General features: G+C 37.1%; 2 pseudogenes; one reads left to right on the top strand and one right to left on the bottom strand.

The window, feature by feature from the left end:
* Positions 1-2,340: 2,340 nt before the first annotated feature.
* On the bottom strand, positions 2,341-3,029 carry LOC133089823 (ubiquitin carboxyl-terminal hydrolase isozyme L3-like; annotated as a pseudogene).
* A 2,762-nt stretch (positions 3,030-5,791) lies between these two features.
* On the top strand, positions 5,792-22,369 carry LOC133090541 (L-lactate dehydrogenase B chain-like; annotated as a pseudogene).
* Positions 22,370-22,858: the final 489 nt, after the last annotated feature.

Raw genomic sequence — 22,858 nt, 5'->3', positions numbered from 1 at the left:
TAATTTTCCTGTGGAGATGAGACATGTATATATATGTATCTAAATAATATACAGTATACATATGTACACACAATGCTCTTGCACATTCGTATACATGTACACATACATATGATGTGGTATAGACCATGTATAAAAAAATGGTACTTCATTCATTCTAGGTAACAGATCATTGTGGGTTGAGGGTTAGTCATAGAGAAAGGTCACTATTAACTTCGACATAAAATGATGTACTAAACTTATTTTAGTAAAAAGAAAGAGGACATGTATTTTCTCATAATGAAAGTGAAAAAAGGGAAGAGAAACAATATTGAGGACTTAATGTGGTGAATAATTTCAGGAAATGGAATATCCACCCGGCCCTTTCACTCTGGCCGAAGAATTGCTGTACAACACTGTTTTCTTTAGGTTGAAATCTTAATGATGAAGAACAACTTACTATGATTTTTTTTCCAGTAACAGTTACCTTTACAGTATTAATGACTCTTGACTTCTCTTGTTTAGCAGTTTTATTGTTTACCTGTTAACTGTATTTGGTAACTAGCTATTATGAACCGAGAAGTATTTGTTGACTTTTATGTGACCAGCCCTGGGCCAGGTTTTAGAGAGCAGAGCAAAAATGCAAGACAAGATCCTTTCCTGCAAGGGTATTCTGATATTACTGGGTGGCCTACTCTCTGGCAATACACTTGAACATGCAATTACTGGTAATATGGAAAGGGACATGTGTTGCTGCTATAGGAAGACAGGGTTTGTATCTAAGGGCTTTTTAGAAACCGGAGGAAAACACAATACCAGCAAGCAGGGACCCTGCTTCTGGCCTGTATCTTAGGGAGCTCTGCACTGTACCTTAGGGAGCTCTGCACTTTGGAACGCCTTCCACTAAATTTTTAAGGATTTCTTCTGGGGGCCAGGACCCACAGGGTCCAAGAGGGCCATCCAGGTCAGGCACCTGAGTTCAGACCAAAGCATTTCTTTCACGGGATCACATGAGATTGAGCTCCCGGAATAGTGCTGACATGTTGATTTCAGGTGAATCTCACTCACTTTGAACACAGGTGGAGATTAGGGCCCTAGGCTACTGATAGTCTGCCTCTAACCCTTAGGCCACAGGGACAGTTCTCAGCTCTCTGTGTCCAGGTCATATGGCTTCTCTGATCTTTACTTTGTGCCCATCCCCACCCCACCCCTGCCCCCAGTTGTAACCTAGGACAGTTTCCCTACTCCTTCCACAGGCTTTGTGCTACATGTCAGGCAGATCTCTGGCAAAGGCTGTGCCTGTCTCCTTGGAGGGCTTTCCAGGATGTTGCTCCTTGATGCCCATCAGCCCTTCTGATCAAGTTTTCTCTTGCCTGTGATTGATGTGGTGGCATACTCTCCTGGGTTAGTCTTAAGCCTTGCTGGAAATGGATGGACATTCCTTGTGTGAATAGGACTGTTCTTCTTGTTCAGCTCATGGGACCCTCAGCAATCCTCCTCACTGGTGGCCATATGTGGTCAACATCGAAAGGTATTAAATTCTAGGAATGCAACGACTTTAGCTAGAGATTTCAAGGGAAGACATATTTAGAAGATACGTTATTCTATGTTTAAACTATAAAATTCTGTTTGAGAAAATTAAAATAACAGAAAATAATAAGTCACACTTTCCTGCATACTTTGGGTAAGATTTGCATTTATTTGTAGTCCTCATCAGTGAAGCAGGTATTACCTTTGATAGCACAATGAAGCCATTGGGTAGAGCAGCATCATGAGTAATGATGTAACTAAATAAACAGTATTAGGGAACTGGAGTAGCAAGAAGATCTATATTATTTCAATACAAATGCATTCTGAAGAGCTATGGCTTTATGAATAATAATGACACTGCTATCTTTTTCATGTATTGTGAGGTATGACATTATTTAGGAAATGACACATTAGACAATAAATAACATCAAGAGATTGTTCTTGAACCTGAACAGGAAGAGAGAGAGCCTGGATACTAAGAAGAATCGTCATATGCACTGATTATACAATAGACAAATATGTAACTACTTCTTCTCTACCCATTGTTCTAAGTCTTCATTTCTACCTCATATGGGCCCATGGATTTTGTAATATATTTCAAATATAATTATTTATAGAGATATAATTCAGACATTCTAAATTGATCACCCACTGGGTGCTACATGCTACATATTTTATTTATTTATTTATTTATTTAATTTTTTTTTTTAGTTCACATAAAGTTTAATCAGTCAAGTTAATGAAAAATATCAAAATTTTTGAATTAGAGTATGACAGAAGAAATTTAATTTTGTTGCCAATAATACAGTATTTGGTGTTTCCATTCTGGACAAGCTAGGCTGCAGAAAGCGCAATGGCATTGAATCTCCGTTCATCAGGGTCACGTTCCATAAACTTTTTGAAAACTTCTATGGCATCCCCTAATAAAGTTTCATCACTAGTTTCCCCATGGTTAATTGGAAATGGTTTCCGTCCATCTAATTCATTGAGATGCCCATCTACATGAACTAATGCAATAAAATGAAGATGTACTTTTTCGTCTATATCTTGTGCCTCAGTCTGACCTTCATGGTCACTGGTCTTATGAGTAACTCGAATGGAGTCATAGTTCTCCAGGTATATGGCTCGTTCTTCAGGGCTCAGTGACGCAGACTCCTCCAGGAATTTTTTCAAGGTTGATCCAGATTCAAAGTGCTTTTTGTCTTTATTGTTGGTGATAGCATGGATTAGTCCAATTGTTCCACAGGCACTGCTGATTGTTTGCCTCATGAAATATACTGATGATGTAATATTTTGTCCCTGGGATTTTATTTTTTCCTCTTCTTCTGTTCTGAATACTTCATACTTTTCTGTAATAGGGAAGAGAAGCAACACTGCACACACAGGTCTTGGTACCATGCTAAGGAGTTCAGGATCCATTCCATATACATCAACAAACTGCCAGTTAGGATGTAGACCTAATTGAGCAACTGGTTGGTGACCTCGGGATTGGCCTCCAGCGGCAGCCAGCGCTGACCCTCCATGGCCGCTCCGCCTGGCCCCTCTCCAGCTCTCTAGACATATTTTAAAATTGTTCAAATGAATGAAGTACATGCATTGATCTTGTTCCTGTGCCAGCATCCACTATAGAAAGTGCAACTTTTTTTGCGTAGTTGTCACATTATTACCTTAACTAATACTTAATTTTACCGCAAGTGTTAGATTTTAAATTTTATGTGTCCTAAATACTTTATGAGAGTCTTTTCCCCCAGATTATTTAGACACAGTTAAAATCCCACCACAAGGAGAAATCATAGTCTACAGTATTATTATCTAATGGATTCAAAAACTATATGTTTTCTGCATGTTTTATGATCCTGGCTTAATTGTCAATGAATGAACACTATGATAATGCCAATAAACTGAAAAATTAGTAGTAATAACTCTAAATTTAAGATCAATTTCTTACTATAATTAATTTTTCAATTTGCTTATGAAATTTTTAAGTTTCCTTGTTTTCTTTCACTTCCCTTTTTAAAAAACTTTTCTTTTTTAAAGAAAACATAAGAAATGGTGATGATTTCAGTTGGGTAAATTTCATGTCTTAATGGTAAATTAAATTATTTAAAATAAAACCATGGATAGAGTAAGTGGTTTAGTCTAGGGTTTCTTCCATAATAATGAAAAGAATCTTTTTTAGGTACCCAGCTGCCCCACTGACTATTTATAATTTTTAAGGAACCACTTTATACATTTTAATTTTGGTGTCATAGGCCACATAAAGATGGATAGACCCTTGTAAAATGACCAAGAAGAATTCTCTGATCATACTTGATGCTTGTAGTCATCAAAGAGTGTTTGCTTTCAAAGGAATTATTATACTTCCAGCTTGCTTGCCTTGGGGAATGTCAATTAAATCCAAATTATTTAATGACAGAGATTTTGCCATTTTTAGAGACAGGGTAAGTGAACTAGAAATGACAAAAATCAAATTAGAAATGAAAAAATACATTTTGATGTTTACCTGTAAATTGCTTATCTTTCAATTAAGCATTGGTTTACCCTTGCCAAATGTCCCCATTTGCAGATGCCTGTTAAAAAATAAGCTGTTTTCATTTCCTGCTAGTACACAATTTAGCTTCTTTTAATGCATGCTTGTGCTCAGGGTTTTCTGAAGAGCCTTGTGTTATCTCTGTATCTAGTCCTTATAAAGAATCACTTTCAGCATGTGTGGCCTGGTTCCTAACAGTCTATCGATTCATTGAATTTCCTGAATTTCAGAAAGACCCCCATTGATTCTTTATGCTGCCTGGCAGAGCAATTCTTAATTTTTGTCTGATTCTTTCCAACATCAGTCTTCAGAAGAAAAGGTTTTTCTTACAACGCCTTGAAGGGTTTACTGAATCATGTATCACCAAGAACATTTTAAAGCATTATTTTGTCTGTTATTTAAAGTGGAAAATGCTGTCCCTTAAGACACTGGCACTCTGCCATTTGCCTCCAGAATATTTCATGGTTCACTATCAGGACTGCTGCTTTTTCTCCAAGAACATATGGGCCATTTTGGAGAAGTTTTCTGTAACATTCAGATGCTGAACATATTATCTGTGTACACTTTGTCTCCAGCAAATAATGTTTCTGGAATTTTAATACCTAATGGATTCTTTGGAACTTACTGAAAAGTCTATTAAACATGCTAACACCAAAGGAGGCTTGTGAGTTGGAGGTAGAAGGGACTAAATATAACTGATGCAGAGTTTAGCATCATTAGAATGTATTCCTGTGATTTTATTATTTTTCATTGGAGTAGTTCTCTTCTTCTTCTCCTCCCTCTTTTTTCTCTCCGCCTCCTCCTTTTCCTTCTTCTTAGTGATTTCAAATAGTCACTGCAAAATATTTTAAATGGGGGAGAATCTTCCTATACTCTGTGATGTTGATACATAAGTCATTGGAATGTGGTAGGGGTTAGCACACACTTGTGGATGATTGTGTCATTAAAACTGAATCCAATCAATCTGGGAATACCTCACCTGCATTGTTCTTTAAATACCTTTCTCACTAAAACACCTGTTTGGTTTGATGGTGTATATTTTTAGTCAAAGGAATCAAGCAGAACACATTTAAAACAAACAATTAAAATTAAAGTGTGACTACATTCTGGATAGAAGAGCTAATTGCAACTCCAGTAAAGAATAGCTTCCCCCCCTTGTACAATATAATGTACTGATGACTAGAACTGGGCAGATTCTAGTGGAAAGACACTAATTCCTTATATTACTGTTCTACCAGATTGTCTCTTTGCTGGTCATTTGGTGAGCAACTCATTGTTTGCTAAGTTATGGAGCTAGGTGGCTCTTAAATGAGAGATAATCTGCAAATGGTTCTATGATGATTAAGGAAGAATGGAGGAGTACAAGGAAATAAAACAAGAAAATAATAATCATGTTTTAAATCTTGAAATCACTAGTGACTCCATAGTCAGGGACCTCTGCATAGAAAGTTTTTTGCCCAAGCAAACCTGGGGTCTTTCCAGATCCTGAGGAGTTGAGGAGTTGGAGAGGACAAAGGTGATGATCGTCAGAAAAAGATAAAAAGGGAAAATAAAAATACATGACAGAATCTCTGTGTCATCACAGAAGGGATGAAATCAGGGATAGATTTTAGAGACTGTACCCTTTGGGGAAATCCAAAGTAAGTATGGCCATGTGTCTTACCACTTCAGTTATTTCATCTCTCATGTTTCAGATATATATGTGATCTGGTTGTCATCTCACTCTTATTCTATGTATCATTTTGCCATTTGGCCATGACAACAACCAGTGTGAGAATAAGAAGTCATGGCCTTCTCTGGACTCACTGTGTGGTTGGTGGCATCCACTTGCTCCTTGAAGATTTCTTTAAAGGACAGGGAAAAGGGAAGCTTGGGAAGGATCCTGATAGGCAACAGGAGAGGAGGAGGAAAACAGTAAGATAGATTCCTTCACTCCCACGGCCATGTAGCAGACAGGAGAGACAGTGGAAATGATGTGTTCGCCCTCACCTTCTAGAGGCAAAGTCAAGAGAAAAAAATCCACACTTGCTGGGAAAGGTTCAAAGGTTCAATTAAACAAACATAGTTGTTTGATTGTCTGCTTGATGGTAGGTTAGTATATTTCTTTTACCCATAAACCACAATGTGATTATTTACGTGTGACTCACATTATATTAAAATAGTATTTGTTTTTCAGATTAGGGTGTTCCCATTAAAATTTGGTGAACAAAAGTATAAATGTATCTTTATGAAATCCCCAAATAGATACATCCTAAAAAGGAACTTTGGAGGAGAGTGATATACTACTGTACCTTTTAGTACATCTACAGTTATCCACCCCCCAAGCATCACCCTCCCAGTCCTGATTTCTCTGAGCCACTTGATGCTTTCGTTTTTACTTACCCTGAAACATATAACTTGGAGTTAGAACTTAGTACAACACATGATAGTGTTTCACTAGAATGTTTACCAGATGCAGACAATCATTTAAATATTTCTATTCTGGAGACACACCTTTGATTTCTGTGTTTGAATATGTGTTATGAGAAACATGTTCCATGTTTATTCAAAGATTCCCAGACCCTGGCATGTATTATTTAGTAGAACTGAACCAATTTTAAATCCTACTACCCCAGGAAGCCCAAGATATTCAGAAGATCTACACACCTATAATGTCCACACATATCGGCACCCACACACCCAGAGGCAGAAGATTCTCAAAATGTGTATTTGAAGAGAGACAGTATAGAGGAGTGGGGAGGGCTGCATACGATGCTGTATTCAAGTCAGTAAAAGCGTATCATTATCTTAGAGTTTCTCAAAGGGAGTTTAGTTTCCGAAAATCCCATGAACACCTTGGTAGAGTGAAGTCTCACCTGTGACATGATCCTTTGGTCTTTCCTACGTTTTTGCCCTTCATGTTTGCCCTTCATCACCAAAAGTGGTGCTTTAGATGGTGTCAGTATATTTGTCAGATCTCCATCCATCAATAGGCCTCCTTCTTGGCTTGTTTACACGAGCCCTGACTTGCAGGGAACATGGGCAGCTGCAGAACACAGGGAAAAGGGCCTTGATAATGGCAGGGAGAGAATGACGCTGTGCCTTCTCTCATACCCAGGATGTATGCCCTCTGTCCTCACACGGAGAGGCATGAAATGAGGAAAATGATATTCATGGCATCTTTTATAGGACATTAGGTCAATAAAGTCTTTTAAAAATTCAGTGACTTGTAAATCTTTATTCTTAAGATTATAATCTTAAGATTATATATATATATATATATTATATCTTAAGATTATATATATGTATAAATGATGAATCTTGGTTTTGTCTCCAGTGGATATAGGCATTTGATCCTAGACAGTCACCAACATTTCTTTTTACATAGTTTATGATGACAGTCACTTGTTTTTCCACCTTCACTAGAAAAACATAACTCATGCTCCTCCATTTACCTAGGACTTGTGGAAGAAATAGTGAATCCCACCCTGACCCCAGGGCTCTTTCTTTCTGTGACATGCACAATCCCTGTGATGCTAGACCATAGGAGAGCATGACAGGTAGTGTATCACCAAGAAGTTTGTTGTCGTATGCATTGTGAAAATGTCATGAGCTCTAGACCACTGGCAAGAAATTAACAAAGACCAACTATATAGGTTGCTTGTTACTGTCTTTTGATACCACCACTAGAATCATTCTTCTGTCTTCAAGTTTTGTCAGTCTTGTTGCACTAGTTAACAATTTAATAGGGCCCTATGTACTTTGGTATGAATACTGACCATGTCAAAGCCATGATTTATGCTAATACAGCAACTTCCCACAGGAACCTCTAATCTAAAGGTTATATAGTAAATCTTAGTTGGATTGAAATGTATAGTCCAAATGCCATAGTAAACAAATACCATCTTTTTTATCCACTTATCTCTGTCATACTATTACTTGTTAGCTACTAAAGGAGAAAATTTTGATTGTGTTTAATTGGTGGCAATTAATAATATTAGCTCCATCTTCAGTATTCCATAAGGCATATGATTTCTCCACTCAAATATTTCAACATTCACTCAGATATTTCAAATGGTTAAACCAGCTTCCTCTTTGACATGCTTAGAAGAGACCCTGGGTTTGACTTTTTATGCTTTTAAATGCGCTGTGAATCACTCTGCCAAACTCCTGCCCTTCAAGTGAATGACATATTTTATTTACACTCTTAGAAAAAAATGTATGCATAGCCATTATTAATCACTCACACCTTTAAGAATGATCTTACCTTTTAGCTATTCATCAAGATCGGTATCCTTCCTGTTAGAAAGAGACACATCATAACTGATGTACAATCAAACTGTAGATGGGCCCAAGTACACGGCTAATACCAGAATAGATGCCTCTTCACTTGAGGATTACACTCACAAGTGTGCATGCACACACACACACACACACACACACACTCACACCTCAGTATGCTGTATCCATTCTGGCAAGTCCCTTTAAAATGCCAAACTGCTAAAACCATGTCAGCTCTTAGATAATACATCACTATGATATTGAAGAGCAACATATCATTTCCAAAACTGCTCCTACCCTGAGCAAGGCCAATAAGACATTGGACCATTGGAAACAACAAAAGTTCAAAGACCGTAGTCTATGATTTTTATCAGAAGCAGGAGAGAGGAAAATTGGCAAATAAATAAGTTCTCTCTGCTGATGTACTAATTTCAAGAGAAGACTATTTATAATTGAATCATATCTCCATTTAAAAATCAAGAAAATAAATTTTTCCACCTTTGACAATAATTGCAATGCATGCTTTTCATTAGTGAAGAAACGCTAAATACATTCACAAAATGTGTTTAAAAGAATTTCATTTTTTGGTGGACATTCTCATGCATCTCTAAAATGTTGGCTGGAAATTGCAAAGGCGATGCTTTCATCAGCCCCACGGGAAAACAAAACAAAATAGAACTCAAAATATCTTTGACTTTCCCTTTTTCTTTAGCTACTACTCTGATTTTTGTATTGGGATGAGAATTAGAAAAGGCCGAATGTGTAGCTGGCTTCTAAAAGGTTTTAGATAACAGCAAAATGAGGTAGAAAATGCTTCAGAGTAAGATTCTTATTACACAACATCTGTCTTCAAACGTGCATAACCTTAAAAATATCACTAAAATAAATATATCATGAGAGAGACATTTAACTATACCGGTAGCACTTTAAAATTACAAGATCAAGAAAAACTTTGCAGTAAGGCTTTGAATCATAGAAGATGCTAAGAACTCTCTTTTCAACAGAATGTTTAACTCCCTGGGCATTAAGGAATTACTTAATAGAAAAGGAAATAACCCATGGGAGAAAATGTAGCCAGCAGTAAAGCTGCTTACAATTTTTGATAGGCCCTAGTATAGCACAGCAGAAAGGCAAATGATTCTATGCTCACTCCAAAACTCTCTTTCTTAAGAGTTTCTCATTCATTAATTTTTCTTTGCTGGCATTAAAAGCTTCCAGAGAGAGGCTGGGATATTGAACTTGTTATGAATATCCTTCTTACTGATTTCCTCACTTCATGGAAGGCAGATCTGTAAGACATAGGATCTAATCCCAATTTAGACTTTTATAACTAAACCCTAAAGCAAAGAAAGGCAAGCAAAGAAAGGCAGCCCCTGGAAGAAGTTACTGCAGGTAACAGGGGTATATTGCTCACCATTAAGTGTCTTAAACACAGAATAGTCAATCTTTCTTAAGGTATATTTAGTGAATGCTTATAATGTGCCTGGAATTGTGTGAAATTCTGGTGAGGATATAAGCATGGCAAGTACAGGTCCCTTTTGTCAAGGAGTTCACAGTCTAATATATGAGACTCGTGCAAATAATAACATTATAATGTGACATGGACCACAGAATAGCTGAGAATACAATTCCATAGAAACAAATACTCCAGAATTATACTTCATGTGGGCTTTAAACACATTGTGGAAAAGCCATCCTATGTATTTTAAAAATATTTTCCTGAGAAGCGAAATAATTTTGTGATCTTATATATTACACACCTTTAAAGAGAGCGCCCCACTTTTTCTCGTATCAAACTAGCAGTCTCATTCAATGAGGATGTTACTCTATGGCATGATGAATTTAAAGCAGCAGTGTTCATTATCTCCAGGTTTCAGGAAGGCAAAGGCAGAGACAAAGGGATACCCCTTTAGGATCTGGATTACTTTAGCCTGTTACATTTCAACTATCAAACCTGCACAAGAAGCACCCAGATTAGTCAACAAGCAGATGATTAGAGATAAAACCTCTCATCTTGGGATAAATTTAATCCAGGCAGCATGTGCTCTTTGGTCATTTTATAAATATAGCATTTTAGAACAACATTCTCAGAGATCCAGCAGTGTATATCCAGCATTGCAGCTAAAATAGTCAAATAGAAATAAAAATAACTCTCCAGAAAGTCGCTGGCATTCATGTTTCCATTGGAGAATAATTACAGAAGTCAGTTTAAAAGCTAACTTAAGAGATGTTGAACCTCTCACCCCCGCAGACATGCTAATGACTAGTTGTATTATAGTCTTAAAGCAAAGGTTCCAAAACCTTCTCTTCCCCAGATTTACGGTGTCACAATTACTGGCCGGGACCAGGCTCTCTGGAAGGAAACAGAAATTCCCTGGGCAGGGAGGAGATCCAACCACACATCTCTGGGGGCAGCAGAATTTAGCCCTGAAGGTTTAATATTTCTAATCCTGTTATTTTCTAATCCTATTACTACAATGTTGAGGTGAATTGAATATATTTCCTTCTTTATCTTTGTGCAATCTCACATATTTCCTTTAATAACGACTTTCGGCTGACCCTGCAAACAGTTTTGCTTCTTTAATTCTTAAAAAGAATATATACACCATCTAAATGATATCTGTTTATAGTAACATGCAGTGCTGTCTCCTTGCGATGCCTCATGACAAAGCTGGTATTACAGTGACTACACATCCAGCCCGTGATTTCTTGCCTTTTATTAACCCAACTTATTATTACATCAAAAATCATGGTTTCCACTGATGACAGATTCAGCACACACACATTCACACTAATGTGTGTGTTTATGTGTGTGTGAAATAGCTACACAATGAGTTATTGAGTTGTATATGGAAAAAATGCTAGGCAACTGCAAATTACAAGGATATAATGCCATCAAGGGGTTTAATGGTGACATCATAAATCACGAGAGCAAGGTATAAATGGACTGCGCTTTCCCACAACTCTCAGATGCCTCTGGCGCTATGACTTGAAAAGTCGTCTACTCTCCCGCAACCAGTATTCCCCTACACGTGGATAATTTGTGTTATAATTTCCATCTTCTCCGATCCTCTTTACTTTTCCTCAACTTCAAACCTTCTCTCTACACCCGGAAAGAATCTGTCTTTCCCCCTCTGCTATTAGAGCAGCTATATTTAAATGGAACACTGGATTGTCCCAAGTTGAAATATAACAATTCTAAAAATCTTGCCATTCTGGGCTAGGTGTCACACTCAAGACAATATGACAGACAGGTGACAACACACGCAAGAATTAAGAGATTTTTCTCCTCTTGGATAACAGTATGCTTCATGCACTCTTCTCTTTTCCTCTGAGACTAGGAAATCTAATTACTCTACTACCCCTGTTAGGACTGCAAACATAGAAATGGGTTTTATAGTTTTGCTTTTTCTTAGCATCTGAAGTTCAGTGAATCCAAGTAATTTATTTCTTATGTCCTAAATGATTCCCTTTTCTCTCTGATGCTGTCTTACGAGAGAATATATTAACATAAAGTAATAACTGGCCCAAACTTGTGTCCAAATTTAAATATGTCCTAGCAAAGCCAGCTCCATTCTAATTGGTTTTATGTGTCACTTTAAAGCTAGAAGACCCAAACTCCTGGCAGCTTTGCTTTGGGTCTTAATTAGCCACTTAACTGCAAATTGGTTGGCACCCTAGTCCTTTCATCAGTTGTTACCCAAATAGCATCACCGACTTAGGATAAAGAAAAGATCCCACATGTAGCAGGTCTTTCCATCATTATTGCCCTTTAATACAAAGAGGGGGGTTCCCAACTCTAATTAAGGCTACATTTTTGATAGGCAATTGGCATCTTATTTAATTCACTCTCAGTGCAGTGTCTTAAAGGGAAAACAATCACAGTAATGTGTGTATAGTGCTATATAATTTACAAAATATTTTCATCTACTTTATTACTCTTACACAGTGTCTGTTTTAGCCATGTATTAATCAATATGTTTTTATTGGTTGTAGTGATTTAAGATGTAGGTGTTATTTCAGTCCTTTTCCATTTGCCTGCATATCCGCTAAGCTGTCTATCTCCAGTATATAAAGGGAGTCGGCATCTTTATTTTTTTGCACTTCTAAAATGATACACATACTACATGGAGAGGTACTTCTCTGCAAAGCAAACCTAAGTGGTTAGTGGGCAGAAGGGTCACCACCTTCAAAGAAGACACAGTTAGTTATGAGAGAGAAGAAAAGAATCGAGAAAGAGCAAGGAGGCTTGGTTCTGTGAATATAGAAATAAGCACATAAGGGAGAAAGGGGCCGCAGATATAGGTTGGATCTAAAAATGTGCCAGAGGAGAGTGAGAATTCGAAAAGAGTGTGACTTAATTAGTTTAGTGTTTTAACAGAATACCCTCAGTTGATGCTTTGCATGCGATATGATATAACATCCTTTGTTTCTGCTGGAAAAGAAAATAAATAATTATGGTACCTTTTTAGTAAGCAACACTGTGGGTTTTTTAAATCTGTCTTTTCAAACTGGTTTTATTAATTTATGCTACCACACTTTTTATAAATTTTAAATGCAGGTATTCTTTTCTAATCTATCATTTTAAACCACTAGAAATTATATATGGTCATTACACTCAAACTTCCTATCTTTCTGAAAGGCAGCAGTTGAGACTTTGCATACCCCAAATTTCCTCTGCCCATCACAGCTCCCGGAGCTGACGTCCAAACCCACAGGCTGACCAAGAGTGAGATTCTTTCAGGCTGTGTGTTTCTGAAAACTTGGAAATACTGAATTATGTTTATGAGATTCATTTCTCAACTGCTCCAGAGCTTATAAAATATTAGTATTTACAATATCCTGTAACAACAAACACAGCATGGAGGCAGCTGCCTCATCAGAGACTGAACCACAATGATTTCAGACATTTGTCTATTTATCATGGATTGGATTTCCTTGGCAAAGAATTCAATAAGGACGATGAGCACACCGGTCCAACACTTTGCTCAACTTTGCAATGAAATTTGCCCCTCACCATCACTCCAAACGCAATGCTTCTATTTGGTAAGCCCGTTGCCTCTAAGGTGAAGTGTGAAAAATAGCGATGTGGAACTGAGATCAAATGAAGTCAGGCCTTTGATTAAATGCAAACTGAGAGGGGTTGTGAAGGGAACACAGATATTTTCCCTTTGGCCAACATAGGCAGCATCTACAATTAAATCTCAAAAGGAGCAGATGTATGCTTACAAGGAAGATTTGAAAGAAAAATCATTAGGAATTATTATGCTTTAGCTATATCCAAAAGCAAACTTATTCCGTGAAATGTATGAGCTATTAACTCTGGCAACACTAGACCTTTTTTCCTCCCATATGTGATTATACAGTACCCTGTTTTTAAGTATATTATGCATTTGAATGTATCCAACAAGTTCTCTGCCCTAAATAAAAATTCAGTCGTCTAGAAGAAGCTTGATGATAATGCAATCGCTGTAAATTACTCAGCTAGCAAAGGATTTTGTTTTCCTACGTCAGACAAACAAATGAAGCACTTTACTTAGTATCTTTCACCTAGTAAGTACTGAATAAAATGTCCAAATGGACGAAATAGATGAGAAGAAAGAACTAGTCTAATAAGATAATATTTCTAGCTCATGCTACATGGTTCCTTCTGTGATAGCTAAAGAATCTTGTTTTAACCACTTCAAAAGGAAAAATATTTTATTTTTGTTTAACTACCAAAGTAATTTCACAGTGCAGCTGCTTGCCCACAAAGAACCCTGGGTAAAGGAGGGTCCACCTGAAATGAATGTGTAGCCAAAAAAAAAAAAAAAAAATCTTGGTGTGTCTGAGAGTTCATTAGGCCTTCCCTGTGATAGACATTACCCTGAAAAATAAAATGGAGAGTCTCTTTTCCTCTCTCTAGATTGAGTTTATTCTGGCCAAAAAAACACATTCCAGAGTTTTTCTAATTTCCTTACTGGTGAGTTCATTTGTGAGTGGCCACAACAGTTGGCCGAGGTCAGCAAGTCAGGACCACAATGCTTTAAGACTCTTGGGAGTTGTAATTTTTATATCAAAATGGCGGTTTTTCAGGGTGGTTGTTTTCCCCCAGCTGTTGTTAAGTAGACTGTATGCTGACCACCCAGTGGACGAGACCAGGGTGGGTGGAAGTGGAGAAACTATTTGATGTGACTCAAAAGAAGAAAATGCAAGATTCTTGGGGAAGATTCTATTCTGGTAGGAGGCCATGAAATACTTGTCTTAAACAACTAATCTTATTTTGTACCCTAGATTATAAACCTACCTCCTATGAGCAGCCCTTAAAAATTGAGACAAAATAGAAGACAGTGCCGAGGTGCTGTAGGAAGAAGATATGTATTAAAGTCAAGTTCATAGAATACAGAAAATAGACGACTCTAGTCTCTTAGATATTTTTAATTTGTTTTTTATATCCTGTTTTGAATAATACTAAAAAGTCAATGAATAATTTAATGTTAATTGAGTAAACCTTATGTAAGCTATTCTATCTGAATAATTTTATAAAACTGAAGTTATAGAACTGACTTTATAAATAGACTATCAAGTAGAATTACTATTTCTAAATAATAGAAGTAATAAAAGGGTGCAAGAATAGTGTGATTATATGGTTTTGTTTTACTCATGGATGAATAAGTAGTTTTTTCTTTAAATGACTAATTTAAACCTTAATTAATCCTTGGCTAATAAAGTAAACATAATTTAGTTCATTAAGGTGTCACTGAGAATAGAGACATGTCCATTTCTATTACATTACTTAGAATGTAAGCTTCATGAGATTAGGAAAACAGGCTTATTTACTACTATATTCCTAGTACCTACAACAGTTGCTGACAAATTTTAAACATTAGGTAAACTATTTGCTGAATAAATGCACCTAAATCAGTGATTTTGCTGACCAAAGAGAAAAACTATAAAACCAAAACAAACTAAAACAAATCACAGAAAAACAAGAATCTTAAGATTGAACCCAGAAATTTGAATGTTTTAGTAGATTGCCCAATGATTTTGGTGATCATTTAATTTGGGGAACCACCAACTGTATACAAGTGGGTACCATGTATTAGAAACCACAAGGTGAGCCTATCTATAGACATGGAATTCAATTTAAAAGAAAGAATTTGAATGTCTTTAAAAGAGGCACACTCAATCTGGTTAGCAAAAATTTCTGTATCCCTCTCTACCATTGTACACTAATTTCATTTTACTCATTTTCTCTACCTGTCTCGCAACGGAAGACATTTGGGTTTCCAATCTCTGAATTATAGATTCTTGTAACTCAGTCTTCACAGACTCTCAATTTATATGAAAGCTTCAATTTGATATTTTTTCCCTTATTTTATTTTTATATTTCTCATAAGAAACAAAATGCACTTTTGAGATTAAAAAATAGGAGATCCATGAAGAAACTTGAACTAGATGCCCATTTAAAAACTTCCAACAGTGAGATTCTATGAAGACACTCATAATGATAGTCTCAAGTATTTAGTACATCCCTCAGGTCTCTAATGCTTTTATGGAGAGAGGCATACAGAAGACAAGCAAAAGAAGAGGTTTATACCTTGAGGGCTGAAAACAGATCTGCCTTCAAATGCAGGAATCTCATTTGCTATTTTAAAATTTTATGTGGCTTTTGTTAAAGGCACATTGCAAACTAGGATTTACCTCTTTCAGGTTACCAGTGTGATAATAGACTCAAATATTCCTTTGTGGTTTGAAGAAGTGTTTAAGGCTTCTTCATCTGGCCTTGTTTCTCTCTTCAGCTGCATGTTTTACCACCTCTCTGAACTTTTACCCAAAATATTTTCAGTTCCTAGAACAGACCACCGTCTCTCTTACCTTTAGGCATTCTCTCATATTGGTACTACCATCTGGAATATCTCTCTCATCTTCTCTTGGCTAATTCATCTCTTAGATTCTGGTAAGGAGACATTGTTTATCCTTAAGGAGATGAGTTCCAATGTAATCCATCAGCCCTCAAGTTGCTGGTTGCTTCAAGGAATGGTGCCCCCCACAGGCTCTGTCTTGCTGCTGGTAGACATTAAGAAGTGGCAGTAACTAGACTGGGCTTTGGGAGAAGGAGCCCATACATAGTTTCCATTCCTTCCACCATACCCACTCTTTCCATAGTCGCATTGCACAAGCTCATTTAGGCCCTGGGGTAGCAGAGGAAACAAGCTGGTTGATATCTATGAGACAAGTCATCCTATCCATGTTGTTATTGAGGGCTTACTCTGTGGGGAACAATTTTTCTTGTGAGGATTAACTGGAGACACAAAGAGTTATGTGCTTTACACTTACCCCAAAAGTCCATCTGTAGATCTCTACTCAAGACTTCCTTATCTACAATCCTCCAGCTTCATTCTTCTGCCCATGACTGAGTAGCCAAGGCATTTCCCACTGTCCATGAGTTCATGTATAACCATCCTTCAGATCACTTCTCCCTCCATATTAAGTGAATGATACAGTGTACTGCTCTTATCTCTGCCTGCTGGTAAGATTTTCCCTAACACTGTCCTTTAGACAAGTTCTAAGTGGGAATACAATGGAATGGTAGTCCATTTTTGGCTACCACCAACATATGTGAAAAGGCTCAAGTTCCTTTCTTCATTATGTGGTTGTAGGGACCCCCCCCCCTTTCCCCTCCAATGGGCCATAGTTAGTTGAGGGAGAAGCAATGGCACAAGCATGAAATAAAGTGATCAGACTTATAAAGTTGGCCAGAGCCCTCTCAGAGCCAGTAATGCAATGGGCACTGGGGCAAGACAGAGGTGAGGCAGAGAGGACCTGAAGTGGTGCATATGAGGTGCCTGATAAATATCCTCAGTATTTCCACAGTGACTGACTCATAGGATGTACTAAAAATATTTGTGGATTTATCATCAGAAGCATGAAACCATCAACACTGATGAAGAAAGCTGACTATTCTGAGAAGTTAAGGGAGGTGAATCTTAGAAACCTTTTAAATGGAAGGAGATAGAATTAAAATGGCTGTAGTAGATTACAAGAGAATGCTTAAAAAGATGGGTTTTAGGCAAAAGCAGACTTAAAAGATATAGTAAGAGTGAGCAAGTATGTCTGAGAGAATAAGGAGGGATAATGGAGTAAAAGATGAGGCAGGGAACTGACAAGTTTTAAAGCACCCTGTAAACATCTACCTGGCCTGGGATCCTCTGGAAGACATGTGCAGTTGGGCTGGGTAATTTTATGTGTCAAATTGACTAGGCTAAGGGATACCCAGGTAGCCAGTAAAATACTATTTCTGGGTGTGCCTGTGAGAGTGTTTCCAGAAGAGATGAGCATTTGAATCAGTAGCCTGAGTAAGGAAGATTCCCTCCCCAATGTGGGTGGGTGTCATCCAATTGGTTAAGGGACCAAATAGAACAAAAAGGTAGAGGAAGGGCAAATTCTCTGTCCTTAATTCACCTGGAATGTCTGTTTTCTCCTGCCCTTGAACATTGGAGCTCCTGGTTCTCAGACCTCTTGACCCTGGAACTTAGAAGAGTGAACGAACCCCCTTTACACCAGGAGTTACATTATCAGCTCCCCTGGTTCTCAGGGCTTCCAACTTGGACCGTATTACACCACCAGCTTTCCTAGTTGTCCAGCTCGCAGACAGCAGATTGTGGGGCTTCTCAGCCTCCTTAAACATGTAAGCCAATTCCTATAATAAATACCCTCTTACATGTATCTATGTATACCCTATTGATTCTGTTTCTCTGGAGAACCCTGACTAATACAAGAGTGCAGAGTACTGACAATTTTAAGACTGCTAATTTGAAGAGGACTAATTTGCAGCAGTTCTTATGGGTTGTAAGCACAAGCTGTTGCAGTATGAGCTGTGAACTTGAAATATAGTGATTGGTTTTAATCCTGTCTTTGCCACCTACGGCATTTTCCCTTAGCTGCAATGTGAGCGACGGAATAGGTCTTTGAGCCTCTTTCAGGCTTGAACATTATACAATTATGATCGCAAATGAGAACCCTAAGATTCTGTGACTATCCAAGGGAGGAATCCTCAAAGCCTGACAAAAAGATAGCTTCACAAGGTGTGGAGGTGTGGGCAGTGCTGTATAAAACGTAAAACAAAATGATTGGACATGCAAATGATAGTATAGCTAAATGATCAGCTAGCAAAAGTATGATGAAGATGATCTTACAGGATACAGGGAAGAACTATAAGAAGTCACATTTTAATATTGTCTAGATAGGGATGTCAGTGAGACCTTCCATTGGACAGGAAGGAGAGGGAAAGTGAACAGCAGATTTCGGTGATATCTGCATATAGATGTATCTGGTAGCTAGATTCGTGTCAGTAGATAAAACTAAGATTTTAATCTAAGTATCTTAAATTGGAGTCACATGAAACTTCCTTTGCAGATGAATTGTATGATGTGAAGTTAAAGGAAATTCTGGAAAGGTGGCTGAGTAGTAAAATGTAAATACAGCAACAAAACCTCCAAGCTCTTGGGAGATTGAGGGAACTATAGTATGTTATTGAAGAGAGGAAGAATACAAAAGAGGAATAGTTACTCCTCTCACATTATCTAGCTACTTCCTCTTCCTTTTTTATATTTTTGTGAACAACATGGTGTTTGTGTATGAATTCAGGTTAGATAGGATTAAATCAGAGGAGAATTTAAACACTGTTTTTGTTCAAAAGATAAGTGTCAGTGATGGGTTGGCAGATGACTTCAGTATACAAATATTTTGGCTTTTATCAAGATAAGATGGATTCCAGCACAAACTACTCCCACCTGCAGACTTTTCTTAATAAAAATGCAGTCATGTTGTCTTGGGTCCACTTTCTTTATCAAGACGCTCAATTTTCTTTACTTCACTATAATGGCCCTGAGATACATTCCTCCTTGACTAAGGTTAAGGTGGAGGATACAGATGTAATGCCATACTATAAAACTGTAGTTTTATCCATCTGGATCAACTTCCATGCTATTATTATCCATATGGGAAATTGCAAAGAAAGCAGAAATATGACTTTCATTAGATTTGTAAAATATACTGATATAAAACAGAATAAATTGTCTATCACTTTGTTTATCGTTCTGGGCAAAGAAATGTGCCAATCATCCAACTATATATATTTCCATATACAATTGAATACTCCTAAGATATTTACATCTAGATATGTTGTCCAATGGGAAAATCTTTCAAAGTGATCTATTGTTTTTATCTGGCTCTTCTCTTCCCACAACTCTGGCATATTGTAAATTGTCTCAAAGAGTCTTGTTACAATGTTTAGTTCTTTAATCTCATGTCAAATTGAAGGCTAGTTTGACCCATATTAAAAAATTGTAGAAAAATAGAAAAGAAGACATTGGTGATAAACAGTGTTTAATTCCATTTTGGAGAAAACAATCAACTCTCTTTCTTTAGGATAAAGCTGAAAATGGCAAAATCTCACACACATATAGAGTGCTGTACCATTCTCAGGTTAATAAAAACAATTTATATGCAAGGTAGTGAATAAGAGGGGTGTTATGGAAAACATTTCTCACCCAGGGACAGTGTACCAGATGTGCTAAGACTTATGGGAGCAATCAGAGGTGACCAAGTCTCTGTGGCAGGCCTTATTAAGTTAGATGGCGACCCAGCATCTTCAAATTATTAAGCTGTCGAGGACTTCAGTGATTAAAACTGAAGAAAGGTCAGATACAAACCTTCAGAATGTCCCTGCACTGAAATTTTCTTATAGGCACTAGACCCTCATGGAGATACTTCTCTTGATACATGGATTCGTAAACATTAAATATTTGAACTGGATTTATGGAGAGCTTGACGGAATTTTAGTAGATGATGCTTCCTCAAGCTATCTCATACCAGTTTCAAAGCTTTAACCAACATCTCAAGAAATATCCTTAGAGGGTGATTTTTGCATGTCATCAGAACTGAGGGCAGAGGAACAGATTCATGGGGACTTTGACATGTTCAGTTAGGTCCAAAAAGACAATAGTTACAGGTAGAGACATTAGGATAAACTTTCAAAACCTTACAATGAATATATGTAAAAGTTAAAATTAAGTTAGCACTTGTTGATGGTTTAATGCTCCCCCAAGTCATATCCTAGGCTTTAAATATTGTTTGAGTTTAGATAACTTTTCTCTGTCCTGGGCTCTTCCTCTCTTTCTCCAAATGTATCTCTATATTATGATACATAGATAAACCAAACTCTGAATACATTCATATGTAAATGTAGAGGTACAGGGGTATCATGTATCTATAAATAAATACTACGCATGCATCGGGATGTTAAACGTTACCCTTCCTGTTGTCTTGGAATTTAAGCAGAAGTCTCCATTTGATATGCACCAAAATGCTTCACATCCAGAAGCAAGTGGCTGTACTATCTCCACAGCACATGCCAAATCGGTTCTGCAAGCTTTAGCCTGTTGCTCAATTCCTCATTTTTCCTGATGATGACTCATGGTATTAATAATGGTGGTATAACAGACAGGGAAGATCAAATTTCAAATTCAATGTATTTTATTCCACCAATTCCAAATCTTATTTTAAAACTATACTTTGATATGAACAATACAATTTTAGATGAAGGATTTAATAGACAAAATGATGGATTTGCTGTAGTTTCTTAAAAAGTATTTTTGAACACTTTTGTATCTTTTTTATTGAAAAAAGAAGATATTTTTACTGATATAATCTATAGTTTTTCTTTATGAGATTTTTACATATGGATAGTTGATTCATATTCCATTTCCCACAAATCTTAAAGTCCTGTCTTTCTAATATGCTTAACATGAAGAATAATTCAGAGTTTTGGAATGTAAATACTTAAACATGAAATCTTACCATTTGTGCATGTGAGAAAACTACATAGACGACAGTGTCCCTGTCTTTGTGGAGACGCAAATCTCAGATCGCTTTTCAGATTCGCACATGTTCTTTCATTTTCTTTCTTGATCAACATGCTGCCTGTGCTATTTTCCCCTCCACTTTCTGACTTACATGAAAATCCTGGAAGTTTGAGAAGCCAGCTCTCTGTGAGGTGAATCTTGACCAGTGGGAAAGGGAAGGAGTCAGGTACATCAATTCCTTCTGTTTTCTTTCTCTTCCCCACGGACTCCTCAAGGCTTGCTTCCTTTTTGCAAAACTTGCAGTTCTGAGTGCCAGGTAACACAAGGACAAGGCAACCAGCCATGTGTCTTTGTAGCTCCTTGTTAAGCAGAAACCAGTGTGGTAATACATCATAGCACACTGGTTTCACATTTCTTTGCTTTGCTTCACCTTTTCTCTCACCTTCACCACCAGGGCTAACACCTCCTAAAAAGTGTTAACACCTTAACCCTTGCCCCATCCTCTGCTTCCTAGAAGACTCAGTTAAGACACTTTCCATTTAGGATGACTTCTTTCAGCATATGTAGACTTGGGCCATCAGCATTCTGGGAAAAAATTTAGTAATGAATCTGTCCTTGCTATTGTTTTGATAAACTAAAGGAAAAATATATGGATCTGCAGATTTGGAGCTTATTTATTCAGACACCTAAAATTGTGATAGAAAAGACGACTGTCAAAGCCAAGTGTAAGGTTGTGGTGGTAATCCCAAGACTCTATCAAGGAGAGAGAGTTACCTCAGTCTGGTCCAGAGAAAAGTTACTGGCTTCAATGCATAATATTTAAGATTTTGTAGCACATTCCAGATTGCATCACCATTGTTTCTAACCCAGTGGATGATCTTACATATGTTATCTGAAACTCAGTGAACAACCCAAGCCCCGTGTGATTAGAAGTGAGTATAATCTGGATTCTACTAGATTAGGCTATTTTATGTCTGAAAATCTTGGCATTCATCCCAGCAGCTGTCATAGATGGATTTGAGAGGACCATGGTGACTCAAGTGTGGCTACGTAGAGTGAAGTGAATGTGGCAAGAACTTTGCTTTTTATACCAAATTCAGAAATGAGAATAGACATTGACCATGAGATTTGGAAGAAAGTCTATAATTTGGTGGGTAAAAGTGCCTATGAGGTGTTAAAATGGAAAGGATATGTAAACTTTGCCATTGATGTAAGTGTGGCTTAATTGAATCCATATTTAAAACAATATCCATGTTCATCTACTATTAATAATAGTGAAAGATAAATGACATTGAGAATAAATTCTTCTGAGCCTTTCTTGTGTTCTAAATGCTCAAGGATTACCTTTTGTTATTATCAAGAACCTGAGAGTAAATATATTTTGATATCCAGAAAGATCTAAAACAATTATGATATCTGGGTTCTATGCTAATGAAATGTAACAGCTCTAATGTGACTAACTGAGCATTCAGTTTCCATCCAGACTCATGGATCATAGTTTACTGTTTCTTTCTAAAGTGAGAATTGGGCCAATGGTATTCAAGCACACGAATAAAATGCTTGCATTTTAATCTATGAAAAAATTAAGTCAACTACCAAATGTGCCCAGAAAAGAAAGAAAAACAAGAAAGAAAACAATATAAAATTACACGGCTTAACCTAAAACTAAGTAGAAATACGTATGAGGGTGAATTTTCTCCAATGAAACAATTAG

This window comes from Eubalaena glacialis, chromosome 4 (genome assembly GCF_028564815.1).
Source record: "Eubalaena glacialis isolate mEubGla1 chromosome 4, mEubGla1.1.hap2.+ XY, whole genome shotgun sequence".
Classification (NCBI taxonomy): domain Eukaryota; kingdom Metazoa; phylum Chordata; class Mammalia; order Artiodactyla; family Balaenidae; genus Eubalaena; species Eubalaena glacialis.
This window is presented reverse-complemented; position numbering and strand designations above follow the sequence as displayed.